The sequence below is a fragment of the Oncorhynchus clarkii genome, chromosome 23 (genome assembly GCF_045791955.1).
Source record: "Oncorhynchus clarkii lewisi isolate Uvic-CL-2024 chromosome 23, UVic_Ocla_1.0, whole genome shotgun sequence".
NCBI lineage: Eukaryota > Metazoa > Chordata > Actinopteri > Salmoniformes > Salmonidae > Oncorhynchus > Oncorhynchus clarkii.
Window position 1 is genome coordinate 31,589,520 of NC_092169.1, and position 22,678 is coordinate 31,612,197.

Below are 22,678 nucleotides of genomic sequence, written 5' to 3' on the forward strand. Positions count from 1 at the left end.
TCATAGCAAAGTGTCTGAATACTTATGTAAATAAGGTGTTTCTGTTTTTTTATTTTAATACATTTACTAAAATGTAAAAAATCTGTTTTTGCTATGTTATTGTGGGATGTTGTGTGTGTATTGATAAGGGGGGGAAAACAATTGAATCAATTTTAGAAAGGGAACTGGAAATGGGAATACCTAGTCAGTTGTACAACTTTATAACTTCAACTGAAATGTGGCTTCCGCATTTAACCCAACCCCTCTGAATCAGAGAGGTGCAGAGGCTGCCTTAAAAGGACATCCACGTCTTCGGCGCCCGGGGAACAGTGGTTTAACTGCCTTGCTCAGGGGCAGAATGACAGAATAAGGCTGTAACGTAACAAAATGTGGAAAAAGTCAAGGGGTCTGAATACTTTCCGAATGCATAGGGTGCCATTTAGGTTCAGTTTGGCTAGGCGACGCAAGCGTTTGTGCCTTGCATACTCCCTTAAAAGACCTTCGCTTGGAAAACAAGAAATATTGCTGTTTGTCCCTCTTGAGACGCCGCAGCAACAACATAGCCAGTATACACTTCCTTAAGATAAATAAAAAAATCTAATTAATTTTGACGTTTTTGCCAAGGTTTTAGTTGCACAATTTTACATCTAACTAAAATCAGGGTTGGGGTCAATTTCTATTTAATTTCCAATTCCAAATTCTATTCCTTGCAAGCCGAAGAACACCATCCCGACCGTGAAGCAAGGCATCATCATGTTGTGGGGGTGCTTTGCTGCAGGAGGGACTGGTGCACTTCACAAAATAGACGGCATCATGAGGGAGGAAAATTATGTGGATATATTGAAACAACATCTCAAGACATCAGTTAAAGCTTGGTCGCAAATGGGTTTTCCAAAGGGACAATGACCCCAAGCATACTTCCAAAGTTGTGGCAAAATGGCTTAAGGACAACAAAGTCAAGGTATTGGAATGGCCATCACAAAGCCCTGACCTCAATCCTAATTTGTGGGCAGAACTGAAAAAGCATGTGCGAGCAAGGAGGCCTACAAACCTGACTCTGTTACACCAGCTCTGTCAGGATGGAATGGGCCAATATTCACCCAACTTATTATGGGAAGCTTGTGGAAGGCTACCCGAAATATTTGACCCAAGTTAAACAATTTAAAGGCAATGCTACCAAATACGAATTGAGTGTATGTACACTTCTGACCCACTGGGAATGTGATGAAAGAATAAAAACTGAAATAAATCATTCTCTCTACTATTATTCTGACATTTAGCATTTTCAAAATAAAGTGGTGATCCTAACTGACCTAAAACATGGAATTTCTACTAGGATTAAATATCAGGAATTGTTAAACCTGAGTTTAAATGTATTTGGCTAAGGTGTATGTAAACTTACGACTTCAACTGTATATACAGTGCCTTGCGAAAGTATTCGGCCCCCTTGAACTTTGCGACCTTTTGCCACATTTCAGGCTTCAAACATAAAGATATAAAACTGTATTTTTTTGTGAAGAATCAACAACAAGTGGGACACAATCATGAAGTGGAACGACATTTATTGGATATTTCAAACTTTTTTAACAAATCAAAAACTGAAAAATTGGGCGTGCAAAATTATTCAGCCCCTTTACTTTCAGTGCAGCAAACTCTCTCCAGAAGTTCAGTGAGGATCTCTGAATGATCCAATGTTGACCTAAATGACTAATGATGATAAATACAATCCACCTGTGTGTAATCAAGTCTCCGTATAAATGCACCTGCACTGTGATAGTCTCAGAGGTCCGTTAAAAGCGCAGAGAGCATCATGAAGAACAAGGAACACACCAGGCAGGTCCGAGATACTGTTGTGAAGAAGTTTAAAGCCGGATTTGGATACAAAAAGATTTCCCAAGCTTTAAACATCCCAAGGAGCACTGTGCAAGCGATAATATTGAAATGGAAGGAGTATCAGACCACTGCAAATCTACCAAGACCTGGCCGTCCCTCTAAACTTTCAGCTCATACAAGGAGAAAACTAATCAGAGATGCAGCCAAGAGGCCCATGATCACTCTGGATGAACTGCAGAGATCTACAGCTGAGGTGGGAGACTCTGTCCATAGGACAACAATCAGTCGTATATTGCACAAATCTGGCCTTTATGGAAGAGTGGCAAGAAGAAAGCCATTTCTTAAAGATATCCATAAAAAGTGTGGTTTAAAATTTGCCACAAGCCACCTGGGAGACACACCAACCTGAGTGAGGTGCACATGTACAGTCAATAAACACATATGTTTATGTGGTGGACACTTGATACAGTCACATGATATGTTTGTGGTATGTCACAAAATCATGTTACATAACAATATTAATTTTATATATCAATATCTTGCTATGTCTTGCTAAGTGGATGGATCTCTACAGAAGGTGTAAATGGTACAGCCAAGTGGTTACTTGCGGAGTAGCAATATCAGAAATCGATACTTTATAATATTTCACTTATTTTCAAACTATGTACAAGAACAACATCAATAATGTCAGTGATAGACAAGGTAGCTTCCTCCCTAAGTTTGTTTTACTCACTGCTTTAGCACACTCCGCCAACCCTGATGTCCTTGCGTGTCTGAATCCTGACTGCGGAAGGCCACCAAAAATTGAGATTTCCATCCCACACTACAACATTTTCCGTCAAGGTAGAACTGCCAAAGGGGGAGGAGTTGCAATCTAATGCAGAGATAGCTTGTACAGATCTGTCATACTTTCCAGGTCTATACCCAAACAGTTCGAGCTTCTAATTTTAAAAATGAATCTCTCTAGAAATAGGTCTCTCACAGTTGCCGTCTGTTATAGATTCCCCTCAGCTTCCAGCTGTGCCCTGGACACCATATTTGAATTGATTGCCACTCATCTATCTTCAGATTTCATTCTGTTAGGTGACCTAAACTGGGATACGCTTAACACCCCGGCAGTCCTACAACCTAAGCTAGATGCCCTCATTCTCACACAAATGATCAAGGAACCCACCAGGTACAACCCTAAATCCTTAAACATGGTCACCCTCATAGATATTATCCTGACCAACCTGCCCTCTAAATACACCACTGCTGTCTTCAACCAGGATCTCAGCAATCACTGCCTCATTGTCTGCATCCGCTATGGATCCGCGGTCAAACATCCACCCTTCATCACTGTCAAACGCTCCCTAAAACACTTCTGCGAGCAGGCCTTTCTAATCGACCTGGCCCGGGTATCCTGGAAGGATTATGACCTCATCCCGTCAGTCGAGGATGCTTGGTCGTTCTTTAAAAGTAATTTCCTCACCATCTTAAGTAAGCATGCCCCTTTCAAAAAATGTAGAACTAAGAACAGATATAGCCCTTGGTTCACTCCAGACCTGACTGCCCTCGACCAGCACAAAAACATCCTGTGGCAGACTGCATTAGCACCGAATATTCCCCGCGATATGCAACTTTTCAGGGATGTCAGGAACCAATACACACAGTCAGTCAGGGAAGCAAAGGCTAGCTTTTTCAAACAGACATTTTCATCCTGTAGCTCTAACCCCAAAAAGTTTTGGAACATTGCAATGTCCATGGAGAATAAGAGCATCTACTCCCAGCTGCCCACTAGCACTGAGGCTAGGAAACATTGTCACCACGGATAAATCCACGATAATTGAAAATTTCAATAAGCATTTCTCTACGGCTGGCCATGCCTTCTTCCTGGCTTCCCCTACCCCAGCCAACAGCTCTGCACCCACCGGAGCTACTTACCCGAGCCTCCCCAGCTTCTCCTTCACCCAAATCAAGATAGCAGATGTTCTGAAAGAGTTGCAAAACCTGGACGTACAAATCAATTGTGTTAGACAATCTGGACCCTCTCTTTCTAAAATCATCCGCCGCCATTGTTGCAACCCCTATTACCAGTCTGTTCAACCTCTCTTTCTTATCGTCCGAGATCCTTAACAATTGGAAAGCTGCCACGGTCATCCCCCTCTTCAAAGTGGCTGACACTCTAGACCCAAACTGTTACAGACCTATATCCGTCCTGCCCTGCCTATCTAAAGTCTTCGAAAGCCAAGTCAATAAACAGATCACTGACCGTTTTCGAATCCCCCCGTAACGTCTCCACTGTTCAATCAGGTTTCCAAACTGGTCACGGGTGCACCTCAGCCACGTTCAAAGTATTAAACAATACTGTGCAGCCGTCTTCATCGACCAGGCCAAGGCTTTCGACTCTGTCAATCACAGTATTCTTATCAGCAGACTCAACAGGCTTGGTTTCTCAAATGACTGCCTCGCCTGGTTCACCAACTACTTCTCAGACAGAGTTCAGTGTGCCAAATCGGAGGGCATGTTGTCCAGACCTCTGGCAGTCTCTATGGGGGTACAACAGGGTTCAATTCTCGGGCCAACTCTTTTCTCTGTATATATCAACGATGTCGCTCTTGCTGCGGGTGATTCCCTGATCCACCTCTACGCAGACGACACCATTCTGTATACATCTGGCACTTCTTTGGACACTGTGTTAACAAAACTCCAAACGAGCTTCAATGCCACACAACACTCCTTCCGTGGCCTCCAACTTTTCTTAAATGCAAGTAAAACTAAATGCATGCTCTTCAACCGATTGCTGCCCGTACCCGCCCGCCCGACTAGCATCACTACTCTGGACGGTTCTGACTTAGAATATGTGGACAACTACAAATACCTCGGTGTCTGGCTAGACTGTAAACTCTCCTTCCAGACTCATTAAACATCTCCATTCTAAAATGAAATCTAGAATCGGCTTTCTATTTCGCAACAAAGCCTCGTTCACTCACACCACCAAACATACCCTCTTAAAACTGACTATCCTACCGATCCTCGACTTCAGCGGTGTCATTTACAAAATAGCCTCCAACACTCTACTCAGCAAACTGGACGCAGTATATCACAGTGCCATACGTTCTGTCACCAAAGCCCCATACGCCACCCACCACTGCGACCTGTGTGCTCTCGTCGGCTGGCCCTCGCTACATATTCGTCGCCAGACCCTCTGGTTCCAGGTCATCTAAAAGTCTTTGCTAGGTAAAGCTCTGCCTATTTGTTTCTGTCCTACCCTTGACTTTGGTGCAGGGCATGTGATGTCCATAGCAAAACTCCCCGATCTTCTAAAAAAGATAAGTTTGTCTAGCTGTGTCCAGTCCAGGTGGCGCTTGTACAGGCTGACCATCTATGAGAGGAAGTATGTCAGCGTTGCGCAGCTGCTGAAACCTCATCCCGACAGTCCGAACGCTCCTTGGCGACAACAACACCAGGCTCCAGAGCATCGGAGCTGTAAAACAGGGAATAACAACATAAAAAAATCTTAAGACATTACAACCCTGCACAACATCAATTCACCTCCCAAGTTTAGATTAGAAGAATAGCCGCATACAATGCAATGAAAATGATTTTCACCTAAAGTGCTGGTACTGCTTGATCTGTGGCAGCTGCCTGAAGTACGGAGTCAGGTGTTGTTGCCAGCCATAGCTTTCCACCAGCACCGTACCATTCTCCAATCCAACGAGCTGTGGGATGTTGACCCCGTCACAGTGCTGTCCTTCACAACACCACCAATCCCAGACAAAGTGTTCATTCTGGTCTTTCTAAAGCGCAGCTTGATGAGCCCTGAGCATCAGCCGGGGGCAAACTTGGTGTGACCTGTGATCAGGAAATTAAGGTTCAGACTGTGGTGGAGCTTGTGCAGGCACAATACCAGAGCACAATACCAGAGCACAAACATGTTCTTGTTTTGACCACTGCAGTTATCACAATTCAGGTCCACACGTGTTTCCCCAGTTGGTGAGAAATGGTGCATGTAATTGATGACTGCATTTCTGCCTTTGCTTGCTTGGGACAGCTCTCTTTTTGTTTTTATGGGAGATATTATACCATTCTCCTTGTATGATTGGTGGAGGAGAGTCAGGTGTGTTCTACTGATGCTGAAGACAAATTCCAGATAAAAATATTTTTTCATTTTTATTCAATAGAAGTTCTCTCAGAATGCCATTTCACATCACTACACCCAGTTCATACACGTAATGTTAGCTAGCTAGCCAGCCATCTAACATCAGCTGGCTAACGAATAGCAGGCTTTAAATAGCATTACCAACCGATTGTCATAGCTACCTAAAGTTAACCAAATAGGTTCAATGTTAGCTAGCTAACATTAGGCTATAACTATCGATGCGAAATGGCATTCTGAGAAAACATCACTAACGTTACACACACTTTGTAAATGTAAATTAATGTTAGCTAGCAAGCCAGCCATCTAACCTCAGCTAGCTAACAGCAAGTTTTAACTTGGTTGTTTGTTTAGACATGTAACGTTAACATTAGCTAGCTAAAGAATTAACTATAATCCCAATCACTAGAGTAACGTTACTGGCAATACAAACCGATTGTCATAGCTAAAGTTGACCAAGTAAGTTAGGTTCAATGTTAATGTTAGCTAGCATGCCAGCCATCAAACTCCAGCTGGCTAGCTAACAGCAAGCCTTAACTTGCGATGAAAACAAATTCCTGACAAAAGCTTCTCGGCAGACTACAACCCCTTTCATTAAATAATATGTCCTGTGTCGTTTCCACAGTTTGCACAGCTTGTTTGGCCCGTTGTGTTCCATGGATCTAAAAACTCGGTCAATTTCTTCCATGACAACAACACTGTTGATCGCCGTTTCTTCCCCATCACCGTCATTTCAAAGACTCTACAATGTCTTCAATGAAAATGTTTTTACCTAAATCAGGGATTTCCTCAACGTCTGATTCATTTTCAGAGTCAGAGAGAGTCAGCATGGCACGATGTTCCTCCAGAAAGTAGTCCATCACAACTTTTTCCCACTGACCTTTGTCGATAGCACCTGATAAATTCAGGGCAGCAATGTTATTGAGAACAGTAACAACATATAACCAGAGCCGCCCCTGATGCTGGCGGATCCGCGAGCTGAGTGGGTACTTCGCCCAGCACCGGAGCCGCCACCGTCACTAATCACCCCCCATTGTTTCTCTATGGTGTAGTAGGTCAGGGCGTGACTAGGGGGTGGTCTAGTATGTCTATGTTGTGTTCTATTTTTTATGTTGGTGTTTTGTATGATTCCCAATTTGAGGCAGCTGGTAATTGTTGTCTCTAATTGGGGATCATATTTAAGTAGTTATTTTTCCCACCTGTGTTTGTGGGATATTGTTTATGTGTAGTTGCCTGTGAGCACTCCATTGTCTTCACGTTTCGTTCATTTTTTATTGTATTTGTGCGTTTCATTAAATAAACATGTGGAAACCATATCACGCTGCACCTTGGTCCGATAATTCTTACAACGAACGTGACAAGAGTAGAATTCCACTATACCTCTTGTATTTTTTCTTTATTTAGACATACACATTGAATGAAAGGTGGAGACAGGTATTAAACCCCTGGTCTCCAGGGTGAAAGCACATATTAACTTGTTGCATTGCCCACATGACCACGGCGCTGCACGATCCTCTTATGTCTGTAATGAGTCTTATTTCGAACTATGCATTTAAGCACTCAACAAAATTATGTGCAAATGTTACATAAAGGGTTTTGTTTGAATATTAAAAATGTGTAGCAAATCTGTTTGAGGTTTTTCCCAAAATCATCAAAAATGATTTTGGTGATTATAATTGTTTTTAGAGCAAAACGAAGGGGGAAGAAAACTGTTTAACGCAATAATAAATAATAGAGTAATCACTACCCAGTTGAATAGATTATTTAGCATTTTTGGCATTATTTCATGCTGTTCACACAGCTTTACCTTAACTGATATTCACTAATTGGGTGGGTTATGTTTAAGAATGTTTGTTTCATCTTTATGGTTGTATGTTTTAATTTGAAAAGGATCTTATTGCATTATTTTATATATTTTGCAATTGTTAAGCTAATTTCCAAATTCCTGAAAATTCAGTGCAGGGGACATTTCGAGATTTACCAGGAAGATTCCCTTTTAGTTATTTGAGAGGTTAAATCGGTCTTTTGAACATGCCATGAGTTAAGGTTGGGTTGAGTTTTGCTTGAGTTGAAAGAAGTTTAGAGAAGGAATTGAATTATGTGAATTGTTGTGGCAGAATATTGAATTAGAAATTGTAGTTTTGAATTGACTTAAAATTGGATTTTGAGATACTTTGAATTGAAGAGTTGCTATGAAATTTTTAAATGAATTGATGGAATTTATAGGGAGAGGGAATTTAATTGTAATTGACCCCAACCCTGACTAAAATGTTTGGTGCAGTATTTCTCAAATGAAAAATGTACATGAAAACTAGTCATCTCTTGTTGAATGATAACAAACACTTCATTGAAGAATCCTGTCCATAGTTTCCACTCCTACTAAGAGTAGCACTGTTGACCAGACTTTGGCTACTGAACTTCGTCTTGCCTAAAGATTTTTTGTGTGTGCGCGCACAAAATAAACATCAACTGGCAAACACCAAAATGAACAAAAACACAAAATGTTGTCATAATATATGTGCAAACTTCGACTGGGAAGCACCCACAGAGAGTTTGTCAGAACAAACTCTCTGTGTGTGTGTGTGTGTGTGTGTGTGTGTGTGTGTGTGTGTGTGTGTGTGTGTGTGTGTGTGTGTGTGTGTGTGTGTGTGCGCGCGCACGCATGCGCGCAGTTCAGGCCTGTATGTATTTTTTGCACAGCCCACCATGCGAGTACTGTTAGGGGAGGAATGTTGGGTATCAAGGTGGGGCTGGTTTTAGGTGGGCTGTGACAGACAGTGATAGCGTTACATTGACTGTTGAATGAATGGTGGAGCCTGCATGTTCTCCCTTCCATCTCATCTCTACTGAGCTGTCAGTAAAGGTTTGATATGCTAATTAATCAAAGGCATTGACAATGTTAAAAGTTTGCTAATCTATAGTGTTATAATCAGAGGCATTATCAATGTTGAAAAGTCTGCTAATCAATTGTGTTATGATGATCAAAGCAATAAATCAAACAAGATCTGTTGATCGTAGAGACTGAGAGATTGATTCCAATAATACGTTATCTGACTTGACTATCTTCATTTATTGAAGGGCTTTTTATCTTAAGTGTAAGAACCCAACAGGTGGTATCTTAGTATCATGCATTAGTTTCTAGTGTGTGTGTGTGTGTGTGTGTGTGTGTAGCCTATGTAACTGAAGGGCACTCAGTTGATGAAAGCGCCTGTCTAAATAAAATGCGGCATTGTTCTCAAACCTCTTAGTGACAGATGTGTTCCATTAAAGAGCCACACCACTGTTATAAAGTGTCTCTCTTATAAATATTCTCCTAAGCTCACGGCTCATGGCTGTGTGTGTGTGGCTGAGATGTAACACTCACCCCTCTTAATCACCCTCACCCTCATTACCACCCTCACCCCCTCCTTTATCACCCTCACCCCCCCTTTGTCACCCTCACCCCTCTTTATCTTCGGAGAGCTCTTCTCACTCTTTGTTGAACATACCACTGTAAATATTGCTCATGGTTAGCAGGGACAGACTTTACACAGGCTTCACTGGGCACTACAACTACGCCTTTAAAATAGTTGTTTGATAACAATAACACTGGTCCATTGGCAGAGGGATTTGTTTTCTGAGAAAGCTCCTGTCATTAATCAGTTGGGGGTAGGGACTAATGTAGTGCTTACTGAGATGTTCACACTTCAAAAGTACAGAGTGGTTTAAATACCTATTTCCTGTTGACATTACTCACGACCCCCCACTGATGTCTGAAAGTATCCTTCTCAAAAAACAATCATTTTGGTGGTGGACATGTGTTTTCAATAAGGTGGTAGCTTCCATATCCTTTGGAGTATACACTGTAAAACCTTTGTTGTTGTTCCAGGGTGTTCAAAGGTGTGGAGATCTATTGTGGTGTCTAGACATTTTAGGCAGGTGTGAGTTATCACTTATATGGTACACTGCAGAGACAATGTCAGTAAAAACCTGTCCTCTAAATGATGGATGGTGTGTGGGTGTGCGAGTGTGTGTATCTCAGCCTAGACATAGACTGCAACAGCTGTTGACCAAGTATCAGTCCTCTGCAGGTGAGATACAGTACAGCTGTTAGGGAGGGGATAGAGGGATGCAGCAGATAGAGGGATGAAAGGAGGAGAGAACGCCTGCTCTCTCTCTCTTGGCATCCTCCTCATAGCCAAATGAATGTTCTGCCCGCTCAAAGTAACACAAAGTTCTATCAGTGTCCGCTCGCTAGGATGACATCATATTTCCTACCACAGCAGTAGCCATTACATTAGCCTGTGTCTCTGTCCCAAATGGCACCCTATTCTCTACATAGTGCCCTTTTGACCAGGGCCAATAGGGCTCTGTTCAAAGGTAGTGTACTATATAGGGAATAGGCTGCCATTTGGGATGGAGACAGTGACTCAGCAGCAGAGGCGGCACGGCGGCCATATTAATTAATCCAAGGTCATTCTGGGTGAATTCTCTGCTCTCTGATCCCATGTTAATGCTAAAGTACTTAACAGAGTGTTCCAGTTCTATTAAGACTAGAGGATTATCTCCATGCAGTGTTATTGTTACAAACCAGTGATTTATCTTAGATTAGTCACAGCGCTTCACTTATTTTTTCTTTGTCTCAACTACGGTAGGAGCTAGCTACAGAGATTCTTTGGCAGCTGTGTTTGGTGATACTCGTCGTCATCATCATCATACTGACTGCGTGTGTGCTTGCATGTTCACACATGTACTGTTGTATATCTGGCAGAAGATTGAAAGATCAGGGAAAGAGGTGATTGGTAGTGAAAGAGGGGAGAGGTAATGAAAGAGGGGAGAGGTAGTGAAAGTGGGGAGAGGTAGCAACTCGAGGCAGCACTCTATGCATCTGCTGTGAATATGGTTCTGCAGTACTGTGAGCTGTTGTTTTGTCAGTTATTTATCTTATAACTTGTCCTTGTGGTAAAAATTATGTGGGTAAAACAAAGCGCGAATTAAAAGTACGTATCTCAGAGCATCGTAGCACCATTTAGGTGTAGTTTGTGTAGTCAAATGATTCTATGATCGTATGCTATCCTTTTTTTGTTTGTATGCTGTTCTTTGTATGCCATTTTAATATTTGATAATTAACCAATGATATTAGGCCACGATTACAGACACCTGTGTCTTTTGACACTACATAAACGAGTCATCCCGCAGTGTTTGTGATTATACGCTGATGAAGACAGCCATGGCTGTCGAAACGATTCAATTTTTGCATCTGAGCTCCTAGTGTGTGCGGCTCTCTTTTATTTTCAAGTTTTGTCAGTTATTATCTAACCAGAGTTGTGGGACTGGAGAGGTGGGTGTTTTCTGGGGAAGGGGGTTGGCAGGGGATGAGAGGAAAGTTACTGGGACAGCTCTCAGAAGAGGGGGAGGGGGTGGGGGATAGAGGAGCGAGGCAGAGAACACTGGGGGGGGGGGGGGGGGGGGGGGGGCAGAGAGAGATTTTCTATCCCTCCGTCTTATTTGAAATTACCGTGTGGGTTCTGGTTCTAATTAGAGGGAGAGAGAAACATGACTGGGGAAGAAAGAACATTGTGTGTGTGTATATTATTGCCTGGAGAAATGCCTCCCTCTTGCAGGTAGCTTTTAGGGTGACATTTAATCTCAGATCTGAGAGGGAAGGGGAGAGGGGGAGATTGAGAGAGGAGGGGTTGTTTCTACGTGATGGAACAGTTATCTGATCCTTGTAATGTAACTTCTTCTCGCACTCTGTTAGGGTACCTCCACTCTCTCTCTCTCCCCATCTATCTCTCTCTTTCGCTTTCGTTATCTCTATCTCTCTCTTTCTGGGGTGGCAGGTAGGTAGCCTAGTGGTTAAAGTGTTGGACTACTAACTGAAAGGTTGCAAGATCGAATCCCTGAGCTGACAAGGTAAAAATCTGTTGTTCTGCCCCTGAAAAAGGCAGTTAACCCACTGTTCCTAGGCCGTCATTGAAAATAAGAATTTGTTCTTAACTAACTTGCCTAGTTAAATAAAGGTTCAAATAGAGAGAGATGATTTTATTTATCTCCCTGACTATGTTAAATGCACATGATGAATTAATCAGCTTCTTAATGAAACATTGACCTTAGGCTGATTTTCATCCAGCAATCCATCACTCAACAACAACCTGTGTGTGTGAATGAATAGATAGATAGATGTGAGGAGGGGTGGGTACCACCTTCAAGTGTGTGTGTGTGTGTGTGTGTGAGAGTGAGTAGATGGAAGGAGGTGATGGATGTGATGAGGAGTGGTGGATACCACCTCCAAGTGTGCGTAGCAATCGGAAGTGAAGATTATCACCACACACGGCAGAGGAGACTCCCTCTTCTCCCCCCTCCCATCGCTTCAGGTTTCCAGTGGTACGAGCCAAACGTGTGGAATCAAAACGAGGTGCCCTTTTGCGGGGGAATTCCGACATTTCGAAATATGGCTGCATAAGTGCCTCTTCTCCTCCGGTCCCCTCCCTTCTCCGTTTCTCTCCTCTCCCTGACTGGAGTGGGTTTCACAGTGTGTGTGTGTTAGAGGGGGTGATGCCTCTCCCCCCTCTCTCTCTCTCTGCTGGCTTGCCTGAGCACAGATAACAGCTCATCTGAAAGGGAAATGGGCTACACACACACACACACACACACACACACACACACACACACACACACACACACACACACACACACACACACACACACACACACACACACACACACACACACACACACATTGGCAGTGCTGAAATGCCCTCCCTTGAGGACACTCGGACATGACAGTTTTAGCCCAATCATTGACACACAGAGGCGGGGCAGAGGCATGTAATGGCCATCTTTTAGAGGAGCTGGAGGGAGGGGGGATAACACCATGGGACCATAGTAATAGGTAGTGACTAGGAATGGAAGAATAGCTGGATTTCTGTGCTGCATGAGTGGATTTCTAATGCGGTTTCTATTTTGCTTTTGGCAATGACGTTCAACATCAGTGCTCATTCAAATTCTTCAGAGCTGTCATTGTGTCAAGGTCATTCGTGTGTGTGTGTGTGTGTGCTTATCCATGCGGTAAATGTAATGTGTTTGTGGTATCGCTGACATATTTCTCTGGTGTATTGTATACTGTATGTAAGGACAGTGTTGGAGGAAACATATAGAACGTAGTAATGATATTATGTATGAGACAAAAAGAGGACAATGAGAAAAGGGGATTTACATTGTCTTTTCAAACAGCTCTTACACTAAAAGTGCATTATCACAATTTTCTCAATTTCATTGTATTGAGCCAACCTCATAGTGTGGAAATATATATTAAACACAGGCAAATCATGTTTTTGACTGCAATAGTCCTTTAAATGTTGACTTTTGTACAGTTACAGTGCATTCAGAAAGTATTCAGACCCCTTGACTTTTTCCACATTCTAAATGGATTTAAATTGTTGTTTTTTTCCTCATCAATCTACACACAATACCCCACAATGACAAAGTGAAAACAGGGTTTTAGAAATTTATGAAAAAATAAAATAACAGATGCCTTATTTACATAGGTTTTCAGACCCTTCGCTATGAGACTCGAAATAGGTGCATCCTGTTTCCCGTGATCATCCTTGAGATGTTTCTACAACTTGATTTGAGTCCACCTGTGGGAAATTCAATTGATTAGACATGATTTGGAAAGGCACACACCTGGCTATATAAGGTCCCACAGTTCACAGTGCATGTCAGAATAAAAACCAAGACATGAGGTCGAAGGAATATTAAAGGTTCCCACGAACACAGTGGCTTCCAAAATTCTTGAATTGAAGAAGTTTGGAACCACCAAGACTCTTCCTAGAGCAGGCTGCCCGGTCGAACTGAGCAATCGGGGGGAAGGGCCTTGGTCAGGGAGGTGACCAAGAACCCGAGGGTCACTCTGACAGAGCTCTGTGGAGATGGGAGAACTCCACTAATCAGGCCTTTATGGTAGAGTGACCAAATGGAAGCCACTCCTCAGTGGCCACTCCTCCCCACTTGGAGTTTGCCAAAAGGCACCTAAATGACTCTCAGTCCATGAGAAACAAGATTCTCTGATCTGATGGAACCAAGATCGAACTTTTTGGCCTGAATGCCAAGCATCACGTCTGGAGGAAACCTGGCACCATCCCTATGGTGAGGCAGGGACTGGGAGATTAGTCAGGATCGAAGGAAAAATTAACAGAGAAAAGTACAGAGATATCGTTGATGAAAACCTGCTCCAGAGTGCTCAGGACCTCAGACTGAGTTGAAGGTTCATCTTCCAACAGGACAACGACCCTAAGCACACAGCCAAGACAACGCAGGAGTGGCTTCGGGACAAGTCTCTGAATGTCCTTGAGTGGCCCAGCCAGAGCCTGGAAATTTAACCCGATCGAAAATCTCTGGAGAGACCTGAAAATAGCTGTGCAGCAACGCTCCCCATCCAACCTTTTTAATGTTTATTTTTTTTAAATTTCACCTTTATTTAACCAGGTAGGCTAGTTGAGAACAAGTTCTCATTTGCAACTGCGACCTGGCCAAGATAAAGCAAAGCATTGTGACACAGACAGCAACACAGAGTTACACATGGAGTAAATAATAAACAAACCAATAACACAATAAACAAGTCAATGACACAGTAGAAAAAATAAAGTCTATATACAGTGTGTGCAAAAGGCATGAGGAGGTAAGGCAATAAACATGCCATAGGAGCGAATAATTACAATTTAGCAGATTAACACTGGAGTGATAAATGAGCAGATGATGATGTGCATGTAGTGATACTGGTGTGCAAAAGAGCAGACAAGTAAATAAAACAAAAACAGTATGGGGATGAGGTCAGTAGATTGGGTGGGCTATTTACAGATGGACTATGTACAGCTCGGTTAGCTGCTCAGATAGTTGATGTTTAAAGTTGGTGAGGGAAATAAAAGTCTCCAACTTCAGCGATTTTTGCAATTCGTTCCAGTCACTGGCAGCAGAGAACTGGAAGGAAAGGTGGCCAAATGAGGTGTTGGCTTTGGGGATGATCAGTGAGATATACCTGCTGGAACGTGTGCTACGGGTGGGTGTTGTTATCGAGACCAGTGAACTGAGATAAGGCAGAGCTTTACCTAGCATAGACTTATAGATGACCTGGAGCCAGTGGGTCTGGCGACGAATAGCGAGGGGCAGCCGACTAGAGCATACAGGTCGCAGTGGTGGGTGGTATAAGCTGATTTGGTAGCAAAATGGATGGCACTGTGATAGACTGCATCCAGTTTGCTGAGTAGAGTGTTGGAGGCTATTTTGTAGATGACATCGCCAAAGTCTAGGATCAGTAGGATAGTCAGTTTTACTAGGGTAAGTTTGGCGGCGTGAGTGAAGGAGGCTTTGTTGCGAAAAAAAAGAAAGAAAGCCGAGTCTAGATTTGATTTTGGATTGGAGATGTTTAATATTAGTCTGGAAGGAGAGTTTACAGCCAGACAGGTATTTATAGTTTTCCACATATTCTAGGTCGGAACCGTCCAGGGTGGTGATGCTTGTCGGGCAGGGTGGTGATGCTTGTTGGTTTTACTAGAGTTTAAGAGCAGTTGTATGGCATTGAAGCTCGTTTGGAGGTCAGTTAGCACAATGTCCAAGGAAGGGCCAGAAGTATACAGAATGGTGTCATCTGTGTAGAGGTGGATGACCGCAGCAGCTTTCCAATCTTTAGGGATTTCGGACGATACGAAATTGAGGTTGAACAGGCTGGTAATAGGGTTTGCAACAATGGCGGCGGATAGTTTTAGAAAGAGAGGGTCCAGATTGTCTAGCCCAGCTGATTTGTACGGGTCCAGATTTTTCAGCTCTTTCAGAACATCTGCTGTCTGGATTTGTGTGAAGGAGAAGCTGGGGAGGCTTGGGCGAGTAGCTGCGGGGGAGGCGGAGCTGTTGGCCGGGGTCGGAGTAGCCAGGAGGAAGGCATGGCCGATTATCATGGATTTATCAGTGGTGACCGTGTTACCTAGCCTCAGTGCAGCGAGCAGCTGGGAGGAGGGGCTCTTGTTCTCCATGGACTTAACAGTGTCCCAAAACATTTTGGAGTTAGAGCTACAGGATGCAAATTTCTGCTTGAAAAAGCTAGCCTTTGCTTTTCTGACTGACTGCGTGTATTGATTCCTGACTTCCCTGAACAGTTGCATATCGTGGGGACTATTCGATGCTATTGCAGTCCGCCACAGGATGTTTTTGTGCTGGTCAAGGGCAGTCAGGTCTGGAGTGAACCAAGGGCTATATCTGTTCTTGGTTCTGCATTTTTTGAACCGGGCATGCTTAAAGAATGACCAGGCATCCTCGACTGACGAGACGAGGTCAATATCCTTCCAGGATACCCGGGCCAGGTCGATTGGAAAGGCCTGCTCACAGAAGAGTTTTAGGGAGCGTTTGACAGTGATGATGGGTGGGCGTTTGACCGCGGGCCCATAGCGGACACAGGCAATGAGGCAGAGATCGCTGAGATCCTGATTGAAAACAGCGGAGGTGTATTTGGAGGGCTAGTTCGTCAAGATAATGTCTATGAAGGTGCCCATGTTTAGAGATTTAGGGTTCTACCTGGTGGGTTCATTGATGATTTGCGTGAGATTGAGGGCATCTAGCTTAGATTGTAGGACTGCCGGGGTGTTAAGCATATCCCAGTTTAGGTCACCTAACGGAACGAACTCTGAAGCTAGATGGGGGGCGATGAATTCACAAATGGTGTCCAGGGCACAGCTGGGAGCGGAGGGGGGTCGATAGCAGGCGGCAACAGTGAGAGACCTATTTCTGGAGAGGTTCATTTTTAAAATTAGAAGTTCAAACTGTTTGGGTATAGACCTGGAAAGTATGACAACTTTGCATGCTATCTCTGCAGTAGACTGCAATTCCTCCCCCTTTGGCAGTTCTATCTTGACGGAAAATGTTGTAGCTGGGTATAAAAATCTCAGAATTGTTGGTGGCCTTCCTAAGCCAGGATTCAGACACGGCAAGGACATCAGGGTTGGCTGAGTGTGCTATAGCAGTGGGTAAAACAAACTTAGGGAGGAGGCTTTTGATATTGACATGCATGAAACCAAGGTTTTTTCGATCACAGAAGTCAACAAATGACGGTGCCTGGGGACACGCAGGGCCTGGGTTTACCTCCACATCATCTGAGGAACAGAGGAGTAGGATGAGGGTATGGCTAAAGGATATCAAAACTGGTCGCCTAGTGCGTTGGGGACAAAGATTAAAAGGAGCAGATTTCTGGGTGTGATAGAATAGATTCAGGGCATAATGTGCAGACAGGTGGGGTGCGGGTACAGCGAAGGTAAGCCCAGGCACTGAGTGATGATAAGAGAGGTTGTATCTCTGGATAAGCTGGTTATAATGGGTGAGGTCAGCGCATGTGTAGGAGGTGGGACACAGGAGATATCAGAGGTATAATGAGTGGAACTAGGGGCTCCATTGTAAACTAAAACAATGATAACTAATCTAAACAACAGTATACAAGGCATATTGACATATGAGAGCGACATATAGCGAGGCATAAAGTAATCACAGGTGTTGATTTGGAGAGCTAACCTCGACAACAACGGGTAAGACAACAACAGCTAATCAGCTAAAACAACAACAGGTAAAATGGCGATGAATGGGCAGAGAGGGTCGGTTAACTACACACTGAGCCTGAGTTCGCGGCTGGGGCCAACAGATAAAAAAATTAATTCATGAATTAAATTACAAATTAAAAAATAAACAGAATGGAGTACTGTGATTAATGGACAGTCCAGCAGGCATCAGCTATGTAGCCAAGTGATCATAGGGTCCAGGGGGCAACAATAGATGGGACAGGGAAGCCGCAGAGTAGTCGTTACTACGCTAGCACGCGGGCCACACAGCGTTTAAAGTTAGTAGCCCGGGGCTAGTAGAAGTGTTTCAGCGCTGTCTGTCCGTGGCTTCTCTTCCTCGGTGCGCACTGTCAATGTGTTCGTTTCCATCCTGTCCAGCTCTGTATATGACATTTCACGTAAACCTTATTTCTTGTCTGCATCGAAGTAGCGGTCCTTGTACATACTGTAGCTATACTTTTCGTGGCATCGAGCATGGTGGCGATACAGTAAAGAGAGAATGCCACCGAATCGCTTGTTCACAGCCTGTGTCGGCAGTTTTGTTGAGCAGGTGTTTCAATGCATGACAGAGGGTATCACGTCTGCTGCAGGCGCAGTTGATGAGCTTATTTCTCAAGTCAGTTGTTTGAATGGTGCTAGCGAGCGTGTTCATTTTTCAACGTTTCAAACATGTTCTCAAATGCCATTGAAATGGCAGAAGTGGTATGACAACCAGCACATTCATGAGCATGCAATACGACTTTCCTCAGTGCAAAATCCTCGATGACTCACTGTGCTGTCAGACTCAACATGCTCATGGGGCTGATATCGCTGGTCCAAATGTCAGTCTTGAAGCTAATAGCACTGACGCTATTACTGTGTAACTCCGGTAGGGCAACATCTGAAAAATAGCACACTTGGTATTGTGTACCGGTGCTCGACCAGTCGGAGAAAAGCCAACATCACCCACGACATAGAACGGTTGATTGTCAAGGGCAATGAATTCCATTATCTTGCCGTTAAATGGATTTTGCCATTGAGTTGTCTTAATTGTCGGTCAGTCACAGTGGTCAGGTATTCTGCCACTGTGTACTCTCTGTTTAGGGCCAAATAGCATTCTAGTTTGCTCAGTGTTTTTTGTTAATTCTCTCCAATGTCTCAAGTAATCTCTTTTTCTTTTCTCATGATTTGGTTGGGTCTAATTGTGTTGCTGACGTGGGGCGCTGTGTGGTCTGTTTGTGTTTGTGAACAGAACCCCAGGACCAGCTTGCTTAGGGTGCTCTTCTCCAGGTTCATCTCTCTGTAGGTGATGACTTTGTTATGGAACGTTTTGGGATCGCTTCATTTTAGGTGGTTGTAGAATTGAATTGCTCTTTTCTGGATTTTGATCATTAGAGGGTGTCGGCCTAATTCTGCTCTGCATGCATTATTTGGTGTTGTACGTTTGACACAGAGGATATTTTTGCAGAATTCTGCATGCAGTCTCAATTTAGTGTTTGTCCCACACCAGACCTCACAACCATAAAGGGCGATGAGTTCTATAGCTGATTCAAGTATTTTTAGCCAAATCCTAATTGGTATGTCAAATTTTAAGTTCCTTTGGATGGCGTAGAAGGGGTAGACCGTCATTGTAAATAAGAATTTGTTGTTAACTGACTTGCCTAGTTAAATAAGGTTAAATAAAAAATAAAAAAAATGTAAAATGTTTAGGCCGAGGTATGTATCGTTTTTTTTGTGTGTTCTAGGGCAACGGCGTCAAGATGGAATTTGTATTCGTGGTCCTGGCAATTGGACCTTTTTTGGAACCCTATTATTTTAGTCTTACTGACATTTACTGTCAGGGCCCAGGTCTGTCAGGGCCCAGGTCTGTCAGGGCCCAGGTCTGTCAGGGCCCAGGTCTGACACAATCTGTGCAGAAGATCTAGGTGCTGATGTAGGCGCTCTTTGGTTTTATACAGAAGCACCAGATCATCAGTAGACATTTGACTTCAGATTCTGGTAGGGTGAGGCCAGGTGCTGCAGACTGTTCATGTGCTCTCGCCAATTCGTTAATTTATATGTTGAAGAGGGTGGGGCTTAAGCTGCATCGCTGTATAAGCTGATGCTTAAAGTTAGAGAGGGAGATATAAGACTCCAGCTTCAGTGGTTTTTGCAATTCGTTCCAGTCATTGGCAGCAGAGAACTGGAAGGAAAGGTGGAAATAAATACCTGCTGAAGCCTGCTGAAGAGCGTGCTACAGGTGGGTGCTGCTATGGTGACCAGTGAGCTGAGATAAGGCGGGGCTTTACCAAGCAAATACTTGTAGATGACCTGGAGCCAGTGGGTTTGGCGACAAATATGAAGGGAGGACCAGCAAACAAGAGCATACAGGTCGCAGTGGTGGGTAGTATATGGGGCTTTGGTGATAAAACGGATGGCACTGTGATAGACTACATCCAGTTTGCTGAGTAGAGTGTTGGAGGCTATTTTGTAAATTACATCGCCGAAGTCAAGGATTGGTAGGATAGTCAGTTTTACAAGGGTATGTTTGGCAGCATGAGTGAAGGATGCTTTGTTGCCAAATAGGAAGCCGATTCTAGATTTAATTTTGGATTGGAATGAGTCTGGAAGGAGAGTTTACAGTCTAACCAGACATCTAGGTATTTGTAGTTAGAACCGTCCTGAGTAGTTATGCTAGTCGGGCGGGCGGGTGTGGGCGGCGATCGGTTGAAAAGCATGCATTTAGTTTTACTTGCATTTAAGAGCAGTTTGGGGCCACAGAGGGAGTGTTGTATGGCATTGAAGCTTGTCTGGAGGTTTGTTAACACAGTGTCCAAAGAAGTGCCAGAAGACTACAGAATGGTGTCGTCTGTGTAGAGGTGGATCAGAGAATCACCCGCAGCAAGAGCGACATCATTGATGTATACAGAGAAAAGAATCGGCCTGAGAATTTAACCCTGTGGTACCCCCATAGAGACTGCCAGAGGTCCGGACAACAGGCCCTCCGATTTGACACACTGAACTCTGTCTGAAAAGTAGTTGGTGAACCAGGCGAGGCAGTCATTAGAAAAACCAAGGCTATTGAGTCTGCCGATAAGAATACGGTGATTGACAGAGTCGAAAGCCTTGGCCAGGTTGATGAAGACAGCTGCACAGTACTGTCTTTTATCAATGGCGGTTATGATATTGTTTAGTACTTTGAGCGTGGCTGAGGTGCACCAGTGACCGGCTCGGAAGCCAGATTGCACAGCGGAGAAGGTACGGTGGGATTCTAAATGGTCGGTGATCTGTTTGTGAACTTGGTTAACAAACAGATCACAAATTTAGATCACAAATTTACAAAGGCAGTGTAGGATAAATATAGGTTGGTAACAGTTTGGGTCTAGAGTGTCTCTACCTTTGAAGAGGGAGATGACCGCGGCAGCTATCAAATCTTTAGGGATCTCAGACGATACAAAAGAGAGGTTGAACAGGCTAGTAATAGGGGTTGCAACATTTTTGCGTGATCATTTTAGAAAGAGAGGACCCAGATTGTCTAGCCCAGCTGATTTGTAGGGGTCCAGATTTTGCAGCTTTTTCAGAACATCAGCTATCTGGATTTGGGTGAAGGAGAAATGGGGGAGGCTTGGGCAAGTTGCTGTGTGGGGTGCAGAGCTGTTGACCAGGGTAGGGGTAGCATGGCCAGCCGTAGATAAATGCTTATTGAAAATTCTCGATTATCGTGGATTTATCGCTGGTGACAGTGTTTCCTAGCCTCTGTGCAGTCTGCAGCTGGGAGGAGGTGCTCTTATTCTCCATGGACTTTACAGTGTCCCAGAACTTTTTGGAGTTTGTGCTACAGGATACCATAAATCTGCTGTGCACCTATCCATCCATGCACTGCTGTGATTAAAAAGATAGAACGGGATCTTAATGCTTACAAATTCAGAACATATTGTATGAATTGTAATTCGTAACATATTATACGAATTGAATATATAAAAATAAATATATTATATATGAATATTTTAAAAATATGTATATAATATATTGTATTTTTTTGCAAGATGTAACATATCATACAAAATGGATGGCATTGTACACAATTGGATGAAGTTTTGAGGACCTGTTTTGACTTGTGAGTGCTAATTTCAGATCTACTAGATAAAAAGTATACGTAACCTCTGAAATGCATCTTTAATATAATATAAAGATCTCCCTTTTCCTCATCCAGCTAAATACATTAGCATAACAAAGACAGAGGCTGAATCCCAAATGGCAGCCTCACGCATCCCAAATGTCAGCCTATTCCCTATACAGTGAACAACTTTTTGCCAGGACCATTAGGGGGTAGTGTAGGGAATAGGATGCCATTTAGAACAGAAATCTCTGTTTTTGAGAGACTGTAGCTTAATGAGACACTCTTCCTCTGAATTCAGTTGCTTTTGCTTCTGTATTCCGTATCTATTCAGTACTGTACCTCCTGCACATGTGGTCAAGCAACAGCAGCAACCTGCAAGCATGTGCACACGCATGCATGAACACACACAAACTCACACTAACACACGTACACTCTCCACACACGTACCCATGCATGCACATACACACCCTCAGACACACAGTATGGGGTATTTTATCTCTGTTCTACCGTGAAGCCTGTGGATGTCTCCTCACCTCTTAACCCCTCTCTCAATCTCTTGAACAAATTGGAAAATAATAATTAATTATAATTATTAATAATAATTATTATAATAATCGATAATTGTTTTCCTGGCATCCACCAAACCCAGATTTGTCTGTCGGACTACCAGATGGTGAAGTGTGATTCATTACTGCAGTGAACTCATTTCCACTGCTCCAGAGTCCAATGGTGGCCAGCTTTAGACCACTCCAGCAGACGCTTGGTATTGTGCATGATGATCTTAGGCTTGTGTGCGGCTACACGGCCAGGAAACCCATTTCATGAACAGTTATTGTACTGATGTTACTTCCAGAGGCAGTTTGGAACTCTGTAGTAAGCATTGCAACCGAGGACAGATGAGTCTTAAACGCTTTAGCACTTGGCTGTCCCATTCTGTGAGCTTGTGTGGCCTACCACTTCTTGGCTGAGCCGTTGTTTCTCCTAGATGTTTCCACTTCACAATAACAGCACTTACAGTTGACCGGGGAAGCAGGGCAGAAATTTGAAAAACTGACTTGTTGAAAAGGTGGC

The 22,678-nt window shown here is 43.5% G+C and overlaps 1 protein-coding gene across 4 annotated transcripts in view; it reads left to right on the forward strand.

Annotated features, from left to right (window-relative positions):
• Positions 1-22,678, forward strand: part of LOC139381725 (BAR/IMD domain containing adaptor protein 2b) — a 151,479-nt gene that overhangs the window by 9,155 nt on the left and 119,646 nt on the right. The window contains exon 1 of one of the 4 annotated variants that reach the window (XM_071125453.1): positions 10,502-10,580. The exons of the other annotated variants lie outside the window; for them this stretch is intronic. The gene's annotated coding sequence lies outside the window, so the exon portion shown is untranslated. Of the gene's footprint in view, positions 1-10,501; positions 10,581-22,678 lie in introns of those variants that run through there. 4 annotated transcript variants of the gene reach the window in all.